General features: G+C 46.5%; 1 non-coding gene across 1 annotated transcript; it reads left to right on the top strand.

The window, feature by feature from the left end:
- The first annotated feature begins 19,072 nt into the window (after nt 1–19,072).
- TRNAV-UAC (transfer RNA valine (anticodon UAC)) lies at nt 19,073–19,146 on the top strand. Its single transcript has one exon. It is a non-coding gene; the product is annotated as a tRNA-Val (tRNA).
- Nucleotides 19,147–25,559: the final 6,413 nt, after the last annotated feature.

The following is a 25,559-nucleotide window of genomic DNA, read 5'->3' as shown; positions in this document are numbered from 1 at the left end:
TTGGAACTTTTATGCACTGTTGGTGAGAATGTAAAATGGTACAGGCACTGTAGAAAATAGCATGGCAGTTCCTCAAAAACTAAAAATAGAATTACCATATGACCCAGCAATTCTGCTTCTAGATGGATACCTAAAAGAATTGAAAGCAGGGTTTGAAAGAGATGTTTATATACCCATGTTCATGGCAGCATTAATCACAACAGCCAAAAGATGGAAGCAACCCAAGTGTCTACTAATGGGTGAATGGATGAACAAAATGTGGTTATACATACAATGGAATGTTATTCAGCCTTAAAAAGAAAGAAAATTCTGACACATGCTACAACATGGATTAACCTTGAGGACATTATGCTAAGTGAAATAAGCCAAACATAATACAGTATGTTTCCACTTATATGGGGTACCTAAAGTAGTCAAATTCATAGACAGGAAATAGAATGGTAGTTGCGGGGGGCTGGGGGAATGGAAAGTTATTGTTTAATGGGTACAGAGTTTCGGTTTGGGAAGATGAAAAGAATTCTGGAGATGGATGGTGGTGATGGTTACAAAACAAGGAGGATGTACACCTAGAAATGGTTAAGATGGTAAATTTTATGTTATGTGTATTTTACCACAATATTTTTAAAAAGTCCCTTCCCACTGCCACTGTGTCCCTGCCACTGGGAATTTCTCACTAGACACGTACCTCCCAGGCTGAGGCTCCTGCTATTTTGTTCTGGCCCCTTTTCATTTTTCTGACCTTCTCCCCTGTCTTCTCCTCTCTTTTGGGGGTCCCTTTCCCCAAGTTCTTGTTAACAACCCCTGTAAAGTGTGTGCGCGCGCACTCATGTGTTTAACCATGCCCTGGCACCTCCTCTTCCTCAACTAAAGTGGCTGATCCAGATATTTTCCAAAACAAAAACTGTTCTTGCCCTGATAAATGCATTGAAAACGTGGCATCTGGTGTATACAGTGGCCTCCTGAGAAACTGAGTCGTCCAAGTCCACAGCTGAGACTCCATCTTCTCTCCACCAGCTGCCAGGATGTGGGTAGACCTGGGGGCCCCAGGAGTGAATTTGTCAGAGTAAAAGCTGCTCTGGGCAGCCTCTTGGCAGCCTACTAACAGCCCCTGCTGGCAACATTCCATCTGTCTGAGCATCACAGATCAAGCCTCAGAAGTGCAGGGCCTGAGGAGAAAGCAGAGAATGATGATGGCAAAGAGGGATCCCCAAACCCAGGCCAGGTGAACTCAGTGCAGGATGCAGAGGTGCTTGGAGACCACAGTTGCAGGGGTGAGAGGAGGTGATGGAGGACTGGACATCGAGAAAGTCTACACCTGCGTGTGTGTGTGTGTGTGTGTGTGTGTGTGCACGCGCCCATGTGTGTAGACATCCCTGGAGAGGTCTTGGGGGTGGTGAAGATTAAAGGAAAGACCGGGAGCTCTCCCAATGGGTGAATATGACAAAATCCTGCAGGGAAACAGACAATGCATTTCCAGGCATAGATCTCCAAAGCAGAGGCAGGAGAGGGCCCCTGAGAAGTCTTCAGAACAAAAACCGCCACTTGATAAGTGCTTACCAAGTGCCAGGCGCTAAACACTGATAGTAGCTTCAGTTACTCCTGCTACATGCCAGGCAGGCCCTGCTCTAAGCCAGCTGTCTAATAAGCATACAGTGCCAGCCACATATATAATTTAAAATATTCTAGTAGCTGCATTTTATTTTATTTACTGTTTTAGAAGTACAAACAGGGGACTTCCCTGGTGGCGCTGGATAAGACTTCACGCTCCCAATGCAGGGGGGCCCTGGTTCGATCCCTGGTCAGGGAACTAGATCCCACATGCATGCTGCAACTAAGAGTTCACATGCCGCAACTAAGGAGGCTGCCTGCCGCAACTAAGACCTGATGCAACCATAAATAAATAAATAAGAAATACAAACAGAAGTTAGTAATATGTATACCTAATGTACACATGGGCGATACCCAGGGGGAAAATTAGTAACTGCTCTGTATTTTAAAAAGTTTTTTTAAAAGTGAAATTAACTGTAAAACATATTCTATTTAATCTAAAAGATGCAAAATATTAATTATCAGTGAGATGTTTCACACTCTCTCTTCTTATTAAGTCTTCAAAATCCGACGTGAATTTACACTTACGGCACATCGTAGTTTGAAGGAGCCACATTTCAAGTGCTCAACAGGTGCAGGAGGCTGATGGCTACTCTACTAGACAGAGTAGTTTAGATATATTAATTCTCAATATATGTACTTTAGATATATTAATGCACTTAGTCCCCATCGTCATGCTTTTGTAATCCTCATTTTACAGAGGGCAGAAGCACTTTGCCCAAGGCCACCCAGGAGGAAGGTGGCTGAGCCAGGACCTGAACCACCAAGCTCAGCAAGTGTGGGCGGGGGATCTGGTCTCCTAACCGCTGTGCTGTGCTGTCACCATTATGTGTCTCATCTCCCTTAGGACTTAAAAAGAAAAAGACTGTCTGCTCTTATTCTCTCTGCTTTACGGAGTGGGAACTGACGATAAGAGAGCCTAAACGGTCTTGCCCTTTAGGTGGTCCCAGTGGGATCTGAACCTACGTGGAGCGAAAACTTGGGAGACATCATCTCACACTGCAGTGCATTCCAGGGAAGGAAAGGGCGTGGCTACCTACATCCCACACTGAAGGTTAAATCCGCTTTGAAAAGTTCAAAGGAGGGACTTTCCTGGAAGTCCAGTGGTTAAGACTCTGCGCTTCTACTGCAGGGGGCACGGGTTTGATCCCTAGTCGAGGAAATACGATCCCACATGCTGTGCAGCACAGCCAAAAAAAAAAAAAAAAGTAATTCCAGAACCTGTGCATTTCTCATGACCAGCGATAGCCTTCAGTGTGAAAATATGAAAAGCCAAGAGCTTGTTTTATTGCCTTCTCTCTCTTTATAATTACACAGTATATTCGTTTGCTAGTGTTGCCATAACAAAGTACCAGAGACTGGGTAGCTTAAACAACAGAAATTTATTTTCTTACGGTTCTGGAGGCTAGAAGACCAAGATCGAGTTGTTGGCAGGGTTGGCTCCTCCTGAGGCTTCTGGGTTTGCAGATGGCCATTTTCTCCCTGGGCTTCCCTCTATGAGCATCTGTGTCCTAATCTCATCTTCTTATAAGGACACCAGTCATATTGGATTAGGGCTCACCCTAATGACCTCATTTTCACTTAGTTACCTCTTTAAAAGCCCTGTCTCCAAATACAGACACATTCTGAGGTACGGGGGGTTAGGACTTCAACATACAGATTTGAGGGACACTATTCAGCCCATAACACATGTGTTATATTTCTGTGATTACCAAAGCAACATATGTTCACCATAGAACATTTCCAGAGATGAAGACACTAAGGTAATAATCTCTGCAAAAATCATTCTTTTTCGTAGTTTTTTGTAAAGTATATAAAGTTAAAGTGAAAGCCTACCCCTTTGTCTCCACTTCTACCCCCTCCTCCCCAAAGAGCACGACTGTAATAATGAGGGGCACATCTCACACCTTTCCTGGGCTTGTACAAGCTGCTGCCAGGAATGGCCTTATCCCAGCATCCCTACCTGGTCATGCCATGTTCTACATGGTCACCTGTTCCTGGAGAAAACACCCCTTGTGCTGGGGGGTGCTGTGGATTAAATCTTTGTTCACATTCACAATGATTCTAGAATTGTATTGTAGGAGGGTATACAAACTGTTCATCGTTAGAGCTTAGATTTAAAAGGACATTGTAAAAAGAAGGCATATAAGGATAAGGGAGACCTGTCGGAATAGCTTCCATAAGGCACTGAAATGTTTTGTTTTTAAGGGTGTGACTGGGAGTTTTTTAAAAATTTTTATTGGAGGGCTTCCCTGGTGGCGCAGTGGTTGAGAGTCTGCCTGCCAATACAGGGGACACGTGTTCGTGCCCCAGTCCAGGAAGATCCCACATGCCGCGGAGTGGCTGGGCCCGTGAGCCATGGCCACTGAGTCTGCGTGTCCGGAGCCTGTGCTCCGCGACGGGAGAGGCCGCAACAGTGAAAGGCCTGTGTACCGCAAAAAAAAAAAAAAAAAAAAAAAAAATTTTTATTGGAGTATAGTTGATTTACAATGTTGTGTTAGTTTCTGGCACTGAAATGTTGACTGTGCTTGACCTTAGGTAAAGGGGGCCGGTACGTTATTTTTCCTTACTACTTCCTACTTAGCTGGATTTTCTATATTTTCTTAAATGAGTTTATATTACTTTTTATAATGGAGGAAATAAACAACTGTAATAGAATACTGCCAGGGAGAACAATGAAAAGGAGCTTTTAGTTCTCTTCAGAGCAAGGAGATGAAAGAAAGAGCAGGCCTGCTGCTAGATGCTGGGGGCGGAATGCTGGAAGGTGGGAACTCATCAGGCGATGGGGCCTTTGCCTTTCAGACCTGGAGGAGAAGTGTGTGTGTGAGTGAGTATCGTCGGGAGGAACTAGCTCTTAGCTAGCCCAAGGTGGGTTAGAGAGTTTGTAAATGAGCTCCTGGCTCCTTGAAATAATGTTCTTTGGCCTGGACTCATTATATCCCTGCCCCTGGGAAATGGGACTCTGAGTCACTGCCTGTGGTTTTTGAGATATTACAACAGAAAATGAGCTGGAAGGTTGGAGAGGGTCAAAAGGCCATTCCCGATATTAAAAGGAAAGAAAGTGGAGACTTCAAACATTGAGTCAGAGGGCTGAGCAGGAATAAAGGGGTGATTTGGGAAGCCCCAGAAAAGGAAGCAATGATTCCTGGGAGCCAGAATGGGTTCACCAGCCTCAGCTCCACAGCACCCTTGGCTTGAAATGCTAGATGCACATATCCTTGGGTTCAGCAGGTCTCCAAATAGACTTCTTGTTGTAGTCTTGTGGCGGAGAGGAAGAAGTACAGAGTAGATACCACTATAAATCAGTCGGACGGTAGCAGATTGAATTATCAGAGCCCCCAGATCAGTGGACTGATTGATGTCAAGGTCTATGTTGAAAAGCTCTGGGGACTTCCCTGGGGGTCCAGTGGTTAAGACTCTGAGCTTCCACTGCAGGGGGTGCATGCTGCGAGGTGCAGCCAAAAAAAAAGCCTCTGTCCTGTTCAACATTTTTAATCAATTACTAGGGATTGGGGTACAGCAGAAACCAAGAAAGATACACCCCTGCCCTCATGGAGTTTATAAACTGGTATAATCTATTCGTTTATTAAGGAAAATTTGTTTTTGTTTTAAGGAAATACAACCACTTCTTTGACCTCATTGAGAGAGGTATATGTAGCTCATGTAGCTATGCATTCGTAGTTTACAGGACTTTGCTGCCCAACAGGTGAGACAGGTCGCAAACCTCTGCACTCAGGTAGAGCCTGGCAATGCCCTAGAGCAGTGTGACTGGGCAGCGGGTCCATGCAGGTAAGGCACAAGTCACTCCCCCAGGCGCAGCCCCGAGCTGAGGCCACTCTTTCACTCACTGCAGGAGACCCCACTGCCTGTCCACCCAGCAGCCATTTCTCACCCCTTCCTTTCTAAAAATGCCACCATCCTCCTGCCTCTGGTTTCCACCTCTCTTCGCTGTATCCATATGCCTCAACGAACGTTGCCCCCACCCCAGGAGTGACCCCAGTGGCCTAAGGGGAATCCTATGCCCCTTGCGGTGATTGGTTCAGGAAAGGACATGTGACCCAATCTGACCAATGTCCTGAGGGGAAGTCCAGGGAAAGGGGAACGGTGACTTCTGGGACGTTTTTTCCCTCCTAAGAGAAAGCCACAGTGTACCAGTTAGGAATGTGTTCATCAGCAAGTAAGAGAACACATCCCCCTCTGCCCACACCCTGACAAATAATAGTTAAGAGTGAAGATATTTAATGAGCTGTGTACAAAGTCTGGAGGTAGGTGGTTCCTGGTGTTGGTTTGGTGGCTCCAATAATAGTAGGCTCAACATCTCTGTGACTGTCTGTCTTTCATTTATGGTGTCAAGAAGGCTGCCACTCGAGCCATTCTGTCCATGTTAAGGCAGGAAGAAAGGGGCTATGCCAGTGACACCTGTGCTTTTTCTAACCAAATCTTTCCCAGAAATTCCCGTGTACTCTCCCACTTTCATCTCATTGGGCAGGACTGTGTCCCATGGCTGCTCCTCGCTGCAAAGCAAACTGGGAAAGTCAGTTTCTAGCTCTTCTTGTCCAAAGAAGAAACAGGATGGGAATTCCCTGGCGGTGCAGTGGTTAGGACCTGGTGCTTCCACTGCAGGGGACCGGGGTTCGATCCCTGGTCAGGGAACTAAGATCCTGCAAGCTGCACGGCGAGACCAAAAAAACAAACAAAAATAGAAGAAACAGGAAAGGGAGAAGGGGGTTGGGAAATGGAACTGGGTTAGCTACAAACAGAAAGTGACAAACCTAATTTCTGAACATCTCAATGTCTAGAACTGCTGCTGCCATCTTGGTTCCAGCCTGAGCAGGAAGCAAGCACTAAAAAGGCCAGAGCAGAGAGATGGAAAAAACCCTGTGTCCAAGGTCAACGACCCAAATGGAAAGTGAGCAAAGTATGTGAAGACAAAGTTCACAGAAAAGGAAAAACAAGTAAGTAGCCCTTAAGCATAGGAAAAAATGCTCAACTTCACTCATAGTAAGAGCGATTAAAATTGAAATAACACTGTTATACCACTTTTCACCTATCAGATTGGCAAAAATCTAAATGTTTGACAATACATTCTGTTGGTAGGGCTGTGAGGAAGCAGGGACTCTCATGCATGAAGGGCAAGATGGCACAATCTCCTATGTCAGGGAAGGAGTGAACAAAGGAACACATGAACTGGGGTCTTTATGTCCTCACTGAGATGCTGTATCAGCTTACCTGGAAACCACCCTCTCGTGGGACTTCCTATTAAATGACAGAATAAATGTCCTCACTGATTAAACCAGCCTGAGTAGGGTTTCTGTTACCTAGAGTCAAAAATATCCCAAATGATGCCCTGCCCCCTGCCCTGAGCCCAGGAGCAAAGTTGTTCTGTTCAGAAGCCAGATCACAGAGTCTAACTGGGTCATTCAGGGACTAGCCAAATCCAAACAGGTACAGGTCCAAATGCTGAGGTCATCAATGACAGCAAAATCCCTCCCAGAGAAAGGGCCACAAGCTGTTCCAAAAGCGGTGGGTGGGCAACTGCCTAGGGTAATATACAATCCTTACGGTCATGAGAGGGGGCTGCATCCTGAGTGGTTAAAAGGCCTGGTGGAATCCAATGTAGAGATGATCCTAAAAGGTTGGAACTTGGGGTGATAAGATGACTGCCTTGGGCTTTCTTGACCTGATGTCTTCAGCTATTTGATTCATCTGATTGTCTTTATATGAATTTCTTATTCACTGAGCAACTTTCTAGTTCCTGAGGACTTTCAAACTGTGTGGCAATTCTATACCCTACTAAAATGAATCAATTAGCATTCTCTTTGTCTTTTGAAAAATTACTAGTGAAGAATGGACAGACCTAGTGGAATCTCTCAATCCTCGCACCCAACATTCCTCACTAATGACCTTCCTGGTCTGAGATGTGGTTAAAACAGTTGACTCCTGCCCTCAAGCTACACCACTTCATGTATTGCATTTCATAACCCCTGACCTCTATACTGAACCCAATGACTGGAACAAACTTCCAGGCTATTCACAGTCAGAGTGCATGGCTACCACCTGTAGTGTACTACAGCCCCATCCATGTTTAGGCCTGCATCAGTCCCGCCCAAGTATTCGCTGCCATGAGAGTGAGAATACCTGGCTTCTGGGATTGGGAGACTTCATGACTCTGGGGATCCAAAGAACTTGGTTGGCTCCCTTCTAAGACGGAGGCAGGACAAAGGCATAATCAGTAGAACCTCACCGAGGTTGTACTGGCAAGGGGTACTCTGATGCCCTCAGGAATAGCCTTGGGTCGGCTAGAGGCAGTAAGAGGTGTACATGTGGGCCAGGTATCCCTGGTAGTGGTTCATGTTTGACCATGTGGCAGCCCAGTGATAGGAGCAGGAGGGTGGGAAGGAGTGTGGGGTCTTTGGCAAGGTTGGAACAGTGAGAGGAGGTGCCAGGTAAGCCACCATGCCTTGGAGGCATAATGGTTGTATCTTCAGAGTTGTGTAGATGCTGGCCTCCTTCTTGACAAATATTCAGCCCCAGAAGGCCTCAGTCTTTGGGCCTGGCATTCTTCCAGACTCCTCTTAGACCATATTTCCAGCAAGTGTCCTGCCATCAGCCTTCCACCCACTCTGATTACTGCTCTCAGCACATGTATGTTTAGTTTATACCCTGCTGTTAATTTGTGGTTGTTTGCAAGTTGTGTCATGTGTGTATATCCTGTCTAAGGTGGATACAGCCCCTGAGATCAGGATCTGTCTTGTAGTTTTTTTTTTCAATCTCCATCCTCCTCCTCCTCCTCCACAAACACTACCACCAGCAATAACAATGAGCACCTAATACAGGGCATTACGTATTGTAGACAAAAATGCTTGTAAATGAGTTAATATCACCAATGCTCAGAGGTTTGCCCCCATTGCAGACAAACACTATGCAGGTGAAAAGCTGAGTTTTCAAAGCTGAGAAATGAGTAGAGAGGAGCTCTTTACTCTCACAGTTTATTTTATGGACGAGGTATCCACTTGCCCTGACAGGGCTGTGAGAATCACAAAAGAAGTGGAAGGCATGTTCCATAACCTCACGGAACATATTAACGTGGGAAGACTCTTCATAGAACTGGAAAATACCTAAAACAACAATTTTCAGACATCCCATCCTCCTGCTTCAGCAGATAAATGTAAAAGAGTCAGAAAAATTTGCTTTGGCGTTGGAAAATCTGAAATAGCTTTTTCTAGAAGTCTGACTATGAGTTTCCTTGAGATATCAACCTAATTTATGTGATTTGTGTTCTCAGCTTTTCAGAAAAGTATTTCCTTTTTTAAAACTTCCCGAAAGTAAGGTAAAGGTGTAAATATGTCGTAGTCCGGGAAGACCAAGGTGCTGGCTGCCTCCTGGCCACGAGGGGGCATGGTCTCACTTGTTCTGAGCTCAGGAGCCGACTATGGTGACCCCAGCTGTGCCCAGGCTCAGCCTAGCTGGGAGTTCAAGCCCCTCCCTGTAGCCCAGGTCAGGGGCTCAATGGACACCAGACCTCTTCTCCTCTTTGGGCAGCTCCTTCAGCGGGTACATCTGGGGTGCAGAAGGCGACAAACAGTCAGGCTGGGAGGAGGTCATGTTTAAATTACAGACTGGGCAGGAGTGATGTGCTGGCAGCTTCACCCAGGAGCCAGAAGGGCGGTGGTGTCTGGGGCATGACCTTGGGTAGCTGGGGTGCTGGTTAGGGTGTTGGGCAGAGCCTCGCTGGCGAGGCTGAGAGAGCATGGGTGTGGCAACCACAACAAAGGTGGGGGCCACACGGGGCCTGTGAGATTCACTGTCCTGCCCGGCCAGCTCCTATGAGCCCTGCCAGAATTGGGACTGTGTGGTGTGGCCCAGGCCAAGTCCACACTTTTCAGCAAGGTCCTCTGCAGTCTGGCTTCAATCTGCCTTCCTCAACATTGCCTTCTCTAAACGTAGCTCTTCTCCTGCCAAGCTGAATGACCTGCTCTTCCCCCAAATGACTTGCACTTTACTTCACTCACGTATTCATTCACTTATGCATACCATGCAATAAACATGTATTGAGGAACTTCCCTGGTGGTCCAGCAGTTAAGACTCCGAGCTCCCAATGCAGGGGATCCGGGTTCCATCCCTGGTCAGGGAACTAGATCCCGCATGCCACAACTCAAAAAAAAAAAAAAAGATCCCACGTGCCGCAACTAAGACCTGGCACAGCCAAATAAATAAATAAATATTAAAAACAAAAACAGAGACTTCCCTGGTGGTCCAGTGGTAAAGAATCTGCCTTCCAATGCAGGGGACGCGGGTTCGATCCCTGGTCGGGGAACTAAGATCCCACATGCCATGGGGCAACTAAGCCTGCACGACACAACTGCAGAGCCCACGCGCTCTGGAGCCCGTGCGCCACAACTAGAGAGAGAAAGCCCGCATGCCACAACTAGAGAGAAGCCCGAAAAGATCCTGCATGCCTCAGCGAAGACCCCGTGTGCCACAACTAAGACCCGACACAGCCAAAAACGTAAAGAAAATAAATAAATAAAATAATTTTTTTTTAAGATAGGATCTTTACATGTATTACCTCATTTATTCCTATTTAAAAAAAAAAAACACAGGACTTCCCTGGTGGCTCAGTGGTTAAGAATCCACCTGCTAGTGGTTAAGAATCCGCCTGCCAATGTAGGGGACACGGGTTTGAGCCCTGGTCTGGGAAGATCCCACATGCTGCGGAGCAACTAAGCCCGTGCGCCACAACTACTGAGCCTGTGCTGTAGAGCCCGTGAGCCACAACTTCTGAGCCCGCGTGCCACAACTACTGAAGCCCGCATGCCTAGAGCCCGTGCTCCACAACAAGAGAAGCTACCGCATTGAAAAGCCCTTGCGCTGCAATGAAGAGTGGCCCCCGTTCGCACCTAGAGAAACCCCACGCGCAGCAACAAAGACCCAACGCAGCCAAAAATAAATAAATTTATTAAAACAAACAAACAAACAAAAACAAAAAACAAAACGTACTGAGTGCCCGCTGTAGCCAGGCACCATGGAGATACAAGACAATGCGCCTTCATGGACAAGAGTCTTATGCCTCCTTATCTTTATTCATGCTTTTCTCCCCCTCACTCTCTGCCTGGCCAGATTTTACCATCCCTCACTGACTTCCTCCAACCTTCCCAGCTCCAGGAAGTCCCTTCTGATTACTCCAAAGTGAGGAAAAGTACTTAGTCTGTCCCATTCACTGTTATATCCTGAATACCTAATACTGTCCCTGGCATAAGTAGGGGCTCAGTAAATGTTTGTTGATTTGAGTGAATCAGGTAATATTGTTTGTCTCTGCCTTCACAGCCCAGATTGCCTAAAACTTTCACTTGGCAAGTCATCAAGTCCTGCCTGTGACATCTCTCCTACTGAATTGCTGTGTTTATTAGCACACAATGCTTGGTGGCTGGGTTAGGCAGGGCTCTTAACTCACAAGGTATGGGAAGGAACTTATTGGCTCATTGAAACACACCACCAGCAGATCGGCAGGAAAGGTTGAGCCTGCCTTAGGGACGACAGGAATCTGAGATTATCATGTCAGGACACCCTGCTACTCATCATGGCTTCTCTCTTTGAGGTCTTCATCCCCTGTTTTTCGCAAACAGGCTTTCTGCATCCAGAAAATCGCTGTCATTGGTCCGGATTTATATCCTTCGAGCTTATCAGTCCAAGAGGAACAGGATTTTCCTCTCCAGCTCCAACTTTGAAATCCTGGTAAAAGCTCTGATAGCCTTGTTTTTCTGGATCACATACCCTTCTCCTGGACCAATCACTGTGACCAGGGGCAATGAAGTAGACTGATTGGCAGCCCTTACATGAATGGCTGAGTTGGACCAGAGAAAGATCAGTTTATCCCCCAAAAGATGATTGAGAGAAACAGGCTTGGCCCTTGGGAAGAGCTGAGACCACCACCCTGATGTGTATCTACAACAGTGGTGGTACCTATGTTTTCATGTATATTCCATGTTATTGGGGGTAAGAAGCATTTACTGATAACAAGAACTTGAAAAGTATTGGCTGATTTATAGGAAAAGGAGTTTAGTGTTTTGTCTTGTTTTTGGCTGAAATCCCTGGTGGATCCTCCCTGGTACTTTGCATGAGCCTACAACTGTCCGTCTTGTTGCCGCTGCTGTGGGTGGTGTCGTCTGTCCCAGGGTGTGGAACTAGAGAGAATCCTGGTAGCCATGTTATGACTTGAGCTGTCACTTCTGTTTTTCCTTCTGAGAAAACCTTCTAAGCCCAGCAGTGTGCATAATACTGGCTTTTTGTCTCAGATGGGGAATGGCTCTAAGACTGGTTTTTCTATTTGTGCTTCTTTGTTTATTTTGATAGAAAGCAAAGATGGCAATTTTGTAAAATGGCACCTTCCTTGAATGGTCTCAGGAATGGGGCCTTTTCAAAAGATGAGGCATACCTCTCAGGAGAGCATCAGGATTTCAACAGCCCTATTGCATAATGTCATTGTACCTATTTCTTTGATGAGGAAACTGAGGCTCAGTGGTGGTAACATGCCAAGGTCACAGAGCTATGGGAAGCGGGGAGGAGGACAGAAAGACTTGTCTGGATGGAGAGCCATGTGCCAGAGGCTTTGCATATCTCAAATCATTTAATTGGCACTGCAGTCCTCTGAGATCAGAATAAGATGACAGGCTTGGAAATTTTTAAATGCCTTGCCGAAGGTCATAGAGGCAAATAGGGCTGGGATTCATTGATCCCAAAGCCCATACTGTTTTCACTTCCTTATACTGTGTGACCTTGCACAGGTCACTTTATCTCCATGTGCCTCCATTTCATAATCTGTAGTATGTAGATGATAATAGTACATCCTGGGTTTGTTGTGAGGGTTAAATGAAATGTCTCTTGCACATAGTAAGTGGACCTATTGTTGTTGTTATTATATCATGAGACCTCCCTCCGGGTCACAAGTCAGGCCACTCCCTGTTGCAGAAGAACCAGATCCCGTGGGAGCCCTTTCCTGGCCCTGGTGCTCCTGAGGCCCAGCTGCAGGTGCCTGAGAAAGTCTGCAAGGGGAATAAAGGGAACAAAGCCTCCAGGTGCTGGTTGATGCTTTCTCTGGCTTCAGGCCCATTTCCTGTTCTATCAGGTTGCTCTTGGCTGGCTGAGCTCCTGGAGTTGACCACCGCCCCCCTCCACTGCCAGCTGAGGGCTGAGCACTGGGCCTAGTGATGCAGGACGAGGCCCAGCTGGGCTATGCCCTTCCTTTCTGGAGCCCAGCCCTGGGATCTCACTGGCTGAAGCTGGAAGCCTTGGGGCACTGGGCCCATCTTCCAGCTCTGCGGCCTCAGTGAACCCCCTCCCATCCTCCATTGGTGGGGTGGCCCTGGGGGGAGAGGCTGGGCCTCAGGGACCAGGATCAGAGACCTGGGCTTGAATGCCAGCCCCAGGAAGGGAGCGGTGGGGCCCCCTAGGCAAGTGGCCTTTCTCTCTGCCTCTCAGTTTTCCTAGTATGTAGGTTTAGGAGGTTTGCTGGTTCCTGGATAAATCCCTTGAAAGCCCTAAAAATTTCTTGGGGCCCCCAACATGGCATGTAAGAGATGGAACTTCCAACCCAATGGAGGCTGATCTTAGTTCAACACAAACTAGATCATGTCTCACTAGCCTCTCCTGAAAACCCACTGCAAGCCCTGGCCCGCTGCCCCGCCTGCCCTCTCCCCCTGCAGGTCCAAACCACTAGCTTCTTGAAGTTCCTTGAACAGGAATTTATTCCTGCCTCGGGGCTTTTGCACTGGCTGTCCTTTTGCACTGGAACACTTCGTGCTCCAGGTCTTCTCGTGGCTGTCCTTGTCACTCACGTCCTAGTTCTCAGGTGCCACCTCCTCCGGGAAGCCTTCTTTGGTCACCCCCTCATCTAGCCCCATCCCTCCTTAACAGCCTCATCCTGTTTCATTTCACTCAGAGCACTCACCTTTCTCTGAAGCTACCTTGTTTTTATTTGTCTCCCTTCCTATTGTCTGTCTCTCCGCGGGAATCTAAGTTCCATGAGGAAAGGGCCTTGCCTGCCTTTCCTTCTGCTGCCTCCCCAGCTCCAGAGCGATCCCTGGTGCTCAGCGGCTCTCTCTAGATGACCCCTTCTGTAAGACCCACTTTAAACTTTTTTTTTTTTTAATTTTTGGCCACGCTGCGCGGCACGCGGGATCTTAGTTCCCCAACCAGGGATTGAACCCTAAGCCCCTGCAGTGGAAGCACACAGTCTTAACCACTGGACCTCCAGGGAGGTCCCTGTAAGCCCCACTTTTGAACGAGGGTCTTGGTGGCCATTCCCTTCACGCCTCTCCACTCTGGGCAGTGGACCAGAGCTATAGTGAGGCAGCTTTGCAGGTGTGAAGTCACTTTAGATTTCCAAAACACTTTCACATGCGGTGCCTTATTTAAACCTCATGTCACACCTACCTGTAAGACAGGTAGGGCAAGATCAGAAGCCCCGTTTTATAGATGAGAAAATCGAGGCTCGCAGAGACTTAAGGAACTTGCCTAAGGTCATATGCGTCATAGGTGCTGATCCAGAACTAGACACTTAGGAAGCTCTTTCCAGGACTCCAAGCCAGACATGAGAATGCCTTAAAAGAGAAAAACCCACATTCCAAACCCATTTTTCCATTAGGTCATGTTACAGATGCGCAGATATTCAGAATTATTGTGTGAGGGGGTAGTACTCTGATCTCTGAGGTTCTTTTCTGCTCGGTTTTTCTTTTTTTTTTTCTCATTTTATTTTATTAAAAATATTTTTAAAATTGAATTATAGTTGATTCTAAGTTTTTCTAGAACTCTATGATATATGTGTTACCCTTCAGTCATATCCAGGGAAACTCTAAAATTTGCCCTCTTTCTTGGCTGAGAAACTCGTTTCTTCCCTGCTCTTTAGTAGTGCCTCTAAATAGTACCTAGTACCTAGTACCTAGTGCTTAGTGCATAAGTACATAGTACTTCATACTCTGCATAGTCGGTATGTCACACCCAGTTTCACTTATATTCAACTGCAGATGAGGCTCAGAGAGACAAAGGGACTTGCCCACCAGGAAAGTGGCAAAGGCAGGTTGAGAACTCAGCTGTAGAACCAGCTGGCCTGACTCCCAGTAGGGTGTCCTACCCACCATGCTCATCTGCATGTGAATTCACTTCCAGCTGCACGGAAGATGGAGTTCTTCAAGGCATAAATGGTTCAAATCCAAAGGCCATCTTTAGATGCCTTTATTAAGCTCATTAAGAGTTTATCAGAGTCTTGCCATGGCCTTCTGCTAGATCTTGCAGCAAGAGAGGGAGGAGATGAGAGGCTTCCAGCTGCACCCGTATGATGGAATACACGGCAGCTCCTCCAATGGAGGACTATACTGATTGGTAACTTGATTTGTATGTGCCTATGTGGCCGTGCAGGCATACATAGAGTCAGTTTGGAAAGATGTACTTCAAAATGTCAATAGTGCGACTTCCCTGGTGGACCAGTGATTAAGAATCTTCCTTCCAATGCAAGGGACGCGGGTTCAATCCCTGGTCGGGGAACTAAGATCCCACATTCCACGGGACAACTAAGCCCGCGCGCCACAAATAGAGAGAAGCCCGTGCATCGCAACGAAAGATCCCAAGTGCCACAACTAAGACCCGATGCAGTCAAAAATAAATAAATAAATAAAAAGACACATTTAAAAAAAAAAAAAGAAAAGAAAAGAAACCAAAATGTCAATGGTGGCCTCTCTGGGGATGGCCTGCTGGGTGATTTCCACTCTCTTTTTATGCTTTTTGGTATTGTCTGAGCAAGCGTTTCCTTTAAAATCAGATATAATAATAATAAAGCTGTTTTCATCTTAAAAAGGAATTGAGAAAAGCCATTGAAGAGAAAGGAATGGGAAGAGCTCTTGATAGGCACGTGACCAATGTTTTCGGTCAAATCACTCTGGGAATGGAATGCAGGAAAACCTGTGTCAGCCACTACTGGACCCTCTACTTGGGGGCCATTCAAAATACGAATGTAATAAGGAGTAATTAGACATCTTCCTATGAATGAGGCCAGCACTTATAATCCTCTTGGCACTCTCTTTGAACAGCTCTCATCTTTCTCAGACTCCAAACCATTAATGTCACAGCCCTTCCCAAAGATTGTGTAGTGGCGCTCGGAAGAAAACTGAGAAGTGAGAGGACTTGTTTATGGATAATTGTCTGAGTGAGTCAGAACTCAGTCAGAGAGATCTGGAGTTTCCAGGCCGTTAACTTATCTGCCTGAACCTATGAGTCAGGATCAGTCCAGCCCAAGTTGCATGTGTACGTGCTTCCCTGCCCTGCTCTCCCAGGCCAGCTCCCAGCCTTCACACATGCACACGCACAGGCTCTCACCAGCCTCCGCATCCGTACATCCTGAGAAGGGTGCAGGCACACTTGGCTTATTCATCTCTCTCTAGGAGGTGCCCACAGCCCTCTTGAGTGCTGAGCTCAGGCTGTAAACTAATGGCAAGATATGAACCAAAAAGGGAAAGTAAATAGTAGTCCTTCCTTTCCCACAAATGTTGCAACAGCCTAGCCGTAGCTTAGAGCATGTATTTTGTGAATAACCAAAAACAACCTATATGTCTGTCAATAGTGGTCAGTTGTAAAACATTAGGGTATATTCAGAGACTAGAATACTATACAGCTGTTGAAAAGAATGAAGTAGGGACTTCCCTGGTGGTCCAGTGGTTAAGACTGCGCGCTTCCACTGCAAGGGGCCCCGGTTTGATCCCTGGTTGGGGAACTAAGATCCTACGTGTTGCTGCACGACCAAAAAAAAAAGGAATGAAGTAGACCTAGGTAAAGTGACATAGGAAATGGTTAGTTTTAAGAATAAGAGGGAAGTTCCATAGCAGGGTGTATATTATGTTACCAATTGTGTGAATGTGTATTATGACTCTTTTGTTTTTAAAAAATATTTATTTATTTATTTGGCTGCACCAGTCTTAGTTGCAGCATGTGAGATCTTTTTTTTTTTAACATCTTTATTGGAGTATTGCTTTACAATGTTCTGTTAGTTTCTGTTGTATAACAAAGTGAATCAGCTATACCCATACATATATCTGCATATCCCCTCCCTCTTGCATCTCCCTCCCACCCTCCTTATCCCCCCCACCAGGTGGTCACAAAGCACCGAGCTGATCTCCCTGTGCTATGCGGCTGCTTCCCACTAGCTATCTATTTTACATTTGGTAGTGCATATATGTCAATGCTACTCTCTCACTTCGTCCCAGCTTACCCTTCCCCCTCGCCGTGTTCTCAAGTCCATTCTCTACATCTGCATCTTTATTCCTGTCCTAGCCCTAAGTTCTTCAGAACCTTTTTTTTTTTTTAGATTCCATATATATGTGTTAACATACACTTTAGTTGTGGCATGTAGGATCTTTTAGTTGCGGCATGTAGGATCTTTTAGTTGTGGCATGCAAACTCTTAGTTGCGTCATGTGGGATCTAGTTCCCTGACCAGGGATGGAACCCGGGCCCCCTGCATTGGGAGCATGGAGTCTTAGACACTGGACCACCAGGGAAGTCCCATGACTCTTATTTTTTAAATTATAAATGGATATCTTCTCAAAGGATAAAAACTACAGAAAAATTTAGACTAAGACGTGAAACTCCCCATCGCCACTTGCAGAAGTCAGGATAGGCTAGGTTATGATGTGGTAACAAACACCTCTAAACATCTCTGGCTTAAAACAACCAAGATTTCTTTCTTGCCCATGCTTAAATTCCCAGTGTGGCTTGCATAGGCTCAGCACTTTGTAGTCAGCACCTTAGTCATCATTAAACTCTTATGATGCCACCATCCCAACATGAGGCTTCAGGGCTCACCACTGCAAGGGAAGAATGCATGAGAACTGCACACTGGTTCTTGAATGCCTCCCCCAGAAGGGACACGTGTCACTTTTCCTCACATTTCACTGGCCAGAGCAAGTCACGTGGCTACACCTAACTTCCAGACAGTATGGAAGTATAGTCCTCCTATGTATCCAGAAAAAGAAGGGAGCTGGAAATATTGGTGAGCCCTGGTAATGTCTACCACCCACCCCAAACCAGCTGCATCCTTCCAAGCCTTCGTGTTTAATTGATATACGTAGTAGTTCTACAGTAATTTAAAAATAAAACATAGGTTTGTTAGTCAGACAGACCTAGCTTTGAATCCCAAGTAGGTTATTCACCTGCCGAGTTCCCTTAGACAAGATGCTTGATCTGCCCAAGACTCAGTTTTCTCGCCTGTACCTGCTTCCTGGGCCAATGCAGGCATGAAATGTAGTAGTATAAATGAAACCTTTAATAAAACAGTAGCTTACAAAAGTAGTGATGTCTAACTAGGAGATAAAGAGTACTTGAGGGTGGTTGTTTAGAGGGCTGGAGGTGGGGTGTACAAAGAAATATGGGAAAAGAAAGCCTCTTTCCATCTATCAGAGTTTTTTCGGGGGGGCCACACCCTGCGGCATGTGGGATCTTTGTTCCCCGACCAGGGATCAAACCCATGCCCCCTGCACTGGGAGCACAGGAGTCTTAACCACTGGATCACCAGGGAAGTCCCTATCAGAGTTTTCTAGGGCAATATCTGGACCAGTTTTTCGTGTATCCCATGGCCCCAGCTGTGATGTGGGCTGGGAGAGAGGAGCATCTTATTGGCCCCAGCGGTAGCTGCCTGGTGAGATGCAGCAGTGGATCAGGTGCAAAACAGCTGCCCTGCCTCAACCAGCCATGTTCAGTCGATCTGGGCTCTGCTTCTTCCCACACTTGTCTTCCCAGAGCTGAGTGTGCTGTTGAAGAGATTAGCTTTCTAGTTAAAGAAGGACCAGCCTTCATATATAAATATGTTGTTTGAAGAAATAACAATCATCACAGCTTTTCTAGAGGACAGTCTGGCAGCATGTATCAGAAGCCTTAAAAATACACAGACACTTTGATCCAACAGTCCACAGTGAGGAATTTATCCTAAGAAAATAAGAGAACAAGTGAATAAAGATGGATTTTTTGTTTGTTTGTTTGCTTGTTTTTTGCAGTACGCGGGCCTCTCACTGTTGTGGCCTCTCCCATTGTGGAGCACAGGCTTCAGACACACAGGCTCAGCGGCCATGGCTCACGGGCCCAGCCGCTCTGCCGCATGTGGGATCTTCCCGGACCGGGGCACGAACCTGTGTCCCCTGCATCGGCAGGAGGACTCTCAACCACTGTGCCACCAGGGAAGCCCAAAGATGGATTTTTATTGCTCATAATGAAAAATTGAAAACCTAAATGTCTAGACATAGGGGATTAAACAAACTATAGAATGCTTCATTTATCCATCTATATCTAGACATGAAAGGATGTCAATTGTCCACTGAAGAGTTATATGGAAAAGAGCAATATGTATATAAAAGTGTAGATAGTTAGATGATAGATAGATAGGTAGATCTCCTATGATCTCATTGTTGAAAAAGTATATAGGGAATTCCCTGGTGGTCCAGTGGTTAGGGACTCTGCACTTACACTGCCAAGGGCCCAGGTTCAATCCCTGGTTGGGGAAGATCCCACAGGCTGCACTTCACGGCCCCAAAAACAAACGTATACAAATATATACCTTATATATGCTTTGACATTGCAAAAGGATAAATGCCAGAATATTAGCAGTTATTTCCTCCATGGGGTGGGAATATGAACTTTTTTTGTTTGTGCAAAGAACATGATTAAGTAATAAAAGACAAAGTTATTTAACTGTGTCTTTTTTTTTAATTAATTAATTAATTTATCTTGGGCTGCGTTGGGTCTTTGTTGCTGCGCGAGGGCTTTTGCTAGTTGCGGCAAGCGGGGGGGTGGTGGTACTCTGTTGCGGTGCGCGGGCTTCTCATTGCGGTGGCTTCTCTTGTTGCAGAGCACGGGCTCTAGCGCGCAGGCTCAGTAGTTGTGCCGCACGGGCTTAGTTGCTCCACGTCATGTGGAATCTTCCCGGACCAGGGCTCAAACCCGTGTCCCCTGTACTGGCAGGCGGATTCTTAACCACTGCGCCACCAGGGAAGTCCCTATTTAACTGTGTCTTCAGCAACTTTTCATTATCAATCAGTGCTTGAGGTAGTCTGCTCACCTCTGGAGGGGACTGGGTCCTTGGCCCTTGGTTTGTGCTGTCTGTGACCTTGGGCAAGCTACCTGGGGTGGGACGTATTTGTACAAACTTTTTACAAATAGATACAGACACATAGAAAGGACCCACATTGTGCCCGAGATTCCACAGCTCAGGGCACCTGAACTGGATTCTGAACCGAGGTTTCCCGATACTGGGTTAGGATATTCTTACCCTACCTTACAGCCACCCCTCTCTGAGCCTCATCTCTAAGATGACAGGGTCAGAATATAGTCCCTTCCAGCTGAAAAGATTCAATGTCCACAGGAAGTTGCCCCTCCCCACCCATTCCTCGTGCATCACAGGCCCAAGCAGTTGGTATGCGTGCCCTACTTGTCAGATGCCAGCCTTCCCCAGGGGAAGGGACTCCAGGCTGGGGGCTGGAGAGTTCTGGCCTGCCCAGGGCCATCTAGGGGGGGGCGGGTGTGGGTGTACTCTTTGGCCAGGCATCTGGCTGGCTGCCTACAGAGCCAGGCGAGAATTGCCCATGAGGGCTGGCTGGGGGCCGAGAACTTGTTGTCTTTCCCTTTAAACAGACACAGGCTGTCTGTTGAGATTCTGGAAACATCTGACCTTTTGCAGAGCATCTCAAGAGTCATCATGGAGGGCTGGAGAGAGGTCCTTCGCTTTCCGTAAATGCTTTAACCCTTTCCACGCAACACTTAACAATAATAACAACAAAAAAGATCAGTTGCCGGCGAGGAACTAGAAAGATTTGTTGGGCCTGTTTCCTTTGGGTTGTCTGGGGGAGTTAAGTCATGCCTGGGGGCAGAGAAGAGACTTTTAACCCAGACATCTCCTGCATCGCTTTCTCAGCTCCTGGTCTTGGGGGCCAGAGCCTAGAGGGAGGTGAGGGGCTAAAAGGAGAACAAAGAGGGCCTGGGACTTCAGGGCAGAAGCGGGAACTGCTCCTTTGACTGACTGAGCAATGTATTCCTTCATACTTCCTACAAAGGTTTACATTTGTTTACAAATAGGGCACCTGCTGTGTACCAGGCACTGTGTGAGGCAACACAATGGCAGCACAAATGGCAAGCAAACCCAGATAGAAATGTCCCATGCCTTCGTGGAAGGCTTGTTTTCTGGTGGAGTAGGCTGTGATAAAATAATCATAAGCACAATGTCAAATAGAAATAGGGTTAAGTGCTGGGAAGGAGACAAGCTGAGTTGAGAGTGTCTGATGGTGAGGATAGAATTTAGGAAGGTCAGAGGAGGCTTTCCCAAGGAGACCTTGAACAGGGGTCTAAAGCTTCTCTGCTTGGGACTTCCCTGGCTGTCCAGTGGTTAAGACTCCACACTTGCAGTGCAGGGGACCTGGGTTTGATCCCTGGTCGGGGAACTAAGATCCCACATGCCACGCGGTGCAGCAAAAAATAAATAAATAAATAAATTCCCACGAAAAAAAATAAGTAAAAAATAAAATAAAGCTTTCCTGCTTGAAGATTGAGCACAATATCGGCATGCAGCACACACAAGTTTGTTAAAGTGCAGAATCTTAGTCCCCAGCCCAGGCCTGCAGAATCTAAATCTGCATTTTAACCAGAACTCCCAGGTGATCCGAGTGCGTATGAAAGTTTGAGAAGTGGTGCTAAGGGTTGAACTAGGAGTCACCAGTCTCTGTAAAGCTTAAAACTGGAAGAGAACTTTCCAGGTAAGAGCCCTGGGGTGAGAGGGAGCAGACATCGGGATGGGAGTCAAAGGCTATTTGTGTGCGTATGTACAGTGGACCCTTGAACAATAACAAGAGTTTGAAATGCGCAGTTCCGCTTCTATGCAGATTTTTTTCAATACATATGTACTACACGGTCTGCAGTTGGTTGAATCTGCGGACGCAGAACCATGGATACGGAGGGCCAACTGTAAAGGAGGGTTTTGGACGGCTCGGGTGGGCACCCCCAACCCCCATGTTGTTCAAGTGTAATATTTTTTTTAAGTGGGAGAGACTTGGGCACGTTTAAAAGCTTTTAGGAGTAAACCAGTGGAGAGGGAGGGAGTGGAGAGGAAGTACAGTGAGGGGATAGACAGAGGAGGAGCGGTTCCTACAGTGTAGGTCTCTCAGCTTCGAATGCAAGCTGGCATCACCTGGGGAGCTTAGAAAATGCTGACGTCTGGGCCCTCCCCTAGAGGCTCTGATTCAAATGATCCGCAGGTGCAGCCAGCTTCCCCAAGTGACTCCAATGTGCAGCCACGGGTTGCAGGTGGTGGTGGGGAACCACTACTGTGCTGGAAAAAAGTCTAGGAAGTGGAGGGCAATGAGCGGGGTCTATTGGGGCCCAGGAGGGTCCCAGATTCTGGAAGGTCCTCAGATTTAGACATATGATGTTATTACCAAATGTATTTGTACCTATAGCCATTGTATTTGTGTGGGTATCTTAAAAAGCACTAATTTGTTGTGTTGAAACATTTAAAATAACTGCATTGGTTGTAACCTGGTTTTGGCATGCTCTCTACCTAGCACAAGACTACCACCCTTTTCCTGAAAGTAGCCTGGGTCTCTCTCAATGCAATTAGGAAAAAGATAAGGAAGACCCCATCTGATGACTTCTATTCTGTATGTGAAGTAAAGGGAGGGTGTTGGGAAGCTTGGGGAGAAGGTTGAAGAGAGTTGTTACAGAGAATGGTACAGAGAGGTGACCACAGAAATGAGTAGGACAGCCAGGTGGTGGTGAGGGTCCATCTGGTGACCTGGACTTTGCAGCGGAACCTTCTGCCCTGAGTGACGCTCCCCAGCCACTGCTCAGGAAGAAGCACTGAGAAGGTGGATCACAGAGCTCATCCATGGCTTTTGCCAGACAGTGAAAATATAGCAGCAACAGAGCTTAGGGAATTGAGACAATAACGCTGTCGGAATGATGAATCGTGGACTCTAAGTTGGGTAAGGAGGGAATGAAGAAAGGGGAAGGAGAAATGAGATGGATCAGGAGAAGACAGAGATGCTGGTGAGGTCCAAGAAGGGTCACAGGGAGTCTGTTAAACCAGAAAGCTGGAAGGAAAAGAGACTGTGCCAGAGAGAAGGATGCCTGAACTGAGGACCTTGGTAGCGGAGCCAATTACTGGCAGTAAATGGGAGTGGTGGCTGAGGTGAGTGGGGGAGGGCACTGGAGATCTGAGAAACCAGATTTAGGACGTGTCTTCCACGTGGATGCTGAAGTCATTAAGGACAATGACAGGACTTTAGGTGAAGAGAAGGATAGGTAGCCACGTGCCACAGTCTCCAGTGACTACAGGGGAGTGGCCAGGAGGTGGGTGGACAACCTCAGGGCATTTCCCAGAGGATGGAAGAGTGTGGTTCAGGAGAGGCATGGGGATATGATCATGAAATGTGTGGATGGAGCCTCACGTCCCAGGAGACCTGGGAGAGATAGGGGAGGGGTGCAGGATGGAGGACAGACAAGAAGTGCAGGGTATTATGGGAGACGCCAGTTAGGTAGAGAAAAAACTCAATGAGGTAAAATAAAGGTTTTAAGAATATGGCAGTTGTTCTCAAAGTTTGCTTTCTCCACCTGCAGCAGTGGCATCATCTCATCACTTGGGAACTTATTAGATATGTAAATTTTGGGGTCCCACCTGAATCAGCTGGGTGGGGCCCAGAAATCTGTGCTTTTTTTAAAAAAAATTTTTATTGAAGTATAGTTGATTTTCAATGTTGTGTTAATTTCTTCTGTACAGCAAAGTGACTCGGTTATACACATATATACATTCTTTTTTTATATTCTTTTCCATTATGGTTTATCATAGGATACTGAATATAGTTCCCTGTGCTATACAGTAGGACCTTGTTGTTTATCCATCATATATATAATAGTTTGCATCTGCTAATCCCAAACTCCCAATCCTTCCCTCCCCCACCCCCCTTCCCCCTTAGCAACCACAAGTCTGTTTTCTATGTCTGTGAGTCTGCTTCTGTTTCATAGATATGTTCATCTGTGTCATATTTTAGATTCCATATACAAGTGACATCATATGGTATTTGTCTTTCTCTTTCTGACTTACTTCACTTAGTATGATAATCTCTAGGTCCGTCCATGTTGCTTCAAATAGCATTATTTCATTCCTTTTTATGGCTGAGTAATATTCATATATATATATATAATATATATAATATATCCACATCTTTTTTTATCCACCCATCAATGCACATTTAGTTTATTTCCATGTCTTGACTCTTGTAAATAGTGCTGCTATGAACATAAGGGTGCATGTGTCTCTTCAAATTATAGCTTTGTCTGAGTATATGCCCAGGAGTGGGAAGCAATCTGTGCTTTTAGCAAGCTTTTTGGTGATTTTTATACATGTTCAAGTTTGAGACCCACAGGAATATGGTATTGGGAAAAGTAATTCACTTTATGGAAAAAAAAACCTGAATCTCATGAAATCTATCATCACATGAAAAAGTGGACTCCATATGGATTAAAGACCTAAATGTGTCCAGAAAACTATGAAGTTAATAATGTAGGGCTTCCCTGGTGGCACAGTGGATAAGAATCTGCCTGCCAATGCAGGGGACATGGGTTTGAGCCCTGGTCTGGGAGGATCCCACATGCCGCGGAGGAACTAAGCCCATGCACCACAACTACTGAGCCTGTGCTCTAGAGCCTGCAGGCCACAACTACTGAGCCCACATGCCTAGAGCCTGTGCTCTGCAACAAGAGAAGCCACCGCAAGGAGAAGCCCGCGAACCGAAATGAGGAGTAGCCCCCGCTTACTGCAACTAGAGAAAGCCCGCGTGCAGCAACGAATACCCAACACAGACAAAAATAAATTAATTTAAAAAAATCTTTTTTAAAATTTAAAAATATAATGCAAAATGTTAAAGAATATCTTTGTGACCTTGGGGCAGGAATTAACTTTTTTTTTTTTAATAAATTTATTTATTTATTTTTGGCTGTGTTGGGTCTTTGTTGCTGCTTGCCGGCTTTCTCTAGTTGCGGTGAGCGGGGGCTGCTCTTTGTTGTGGTGTGAGGGCTTCTCACTGCAGTGGCTTCTCTTGTTGCAGAGCACGAGCTCTAGGCACGTGGGCTTCAGTAGTTGTGGCACACAGGCTTAGTTGCTCTGCGGCATGTGGGATCTTCCCAGACCAGGGCTCGAACCCGTGTCCCCTGCATTGGCAGGTGGATTCTTAGCCACTGCGCCACCAGGGAAGCCCTACAATACATCTTGCGAGAAGGCATATGAACAAAAGCATATATTAAACACCTCAAAATGGTAGCCCGTGGGGGGAGGGGTGGAAGGAAGTGGAAAGATAAAAGGAAATGAACAGCCACATTAATCAGGGACCCTGTGCAGGCTACGGTGATAACATGCTGTGAACTGAGAAGGTGATTAACTCAAGCCTCTCTGCACCTGAGGTCCCACAGCCAGGGAAGGGGGTGGGTGGAGGGGGATCAATAACGTTAAAGATAAGGTTTTTTTTCAGTACATTAAAGATGTTTCTCTTTTTTTCAATAAAAGGCTGGAAGAAGGTTGGAGGAGGAGGACAGGCAGGAAAAGGAGGTGGGCAGAAAGGGCAGAAAAAAGAGGAGGGAGAAGAAAGAAAAGATGATGGAGAGAGAGAAGGGGGGCGTGGGTCGTGGACGTGGACGGCATTCTTTCCTGGGGGCTCTGGGCTGGACTGGAGATGGAAAGGGTCAGGGTTGCCTAAAGCCCTCTGGAGATCTGAGGCCCCATGGGGGAGGCCTATATTTCAGAAGCTCCTCTGAACAACCCGGGCTCAGCAGGACACGACGTGCTCCGTGTGCAGGAAACTCAGCAGTGCTGATTTTTGCATATCTTCCTGTCCCCCCCACCAATCCAGTAGTGTGTGGAAGGCAGAGTTAATAAAG

Source organism: Physeter macrocephalus, chromosome 11, assembly GCF_002837175.3.
Source record: "Physeter macrocephalus isolate SW-GA chromosome 11, ASM283717v5, whole genome shotgun sequence".
NCBI classification, from domain to species: Eukaryota; Metazoa; Chordata; class Mammalia; order Artiodactyla; family Physeteridae; genus Physeter; species Physeter macrocephalus.
The sequence above is the reverse complement of the archived record's forward strand: the minus strand, read 5'-3'. Positions and strand labels throughout refer to the sequence as shown.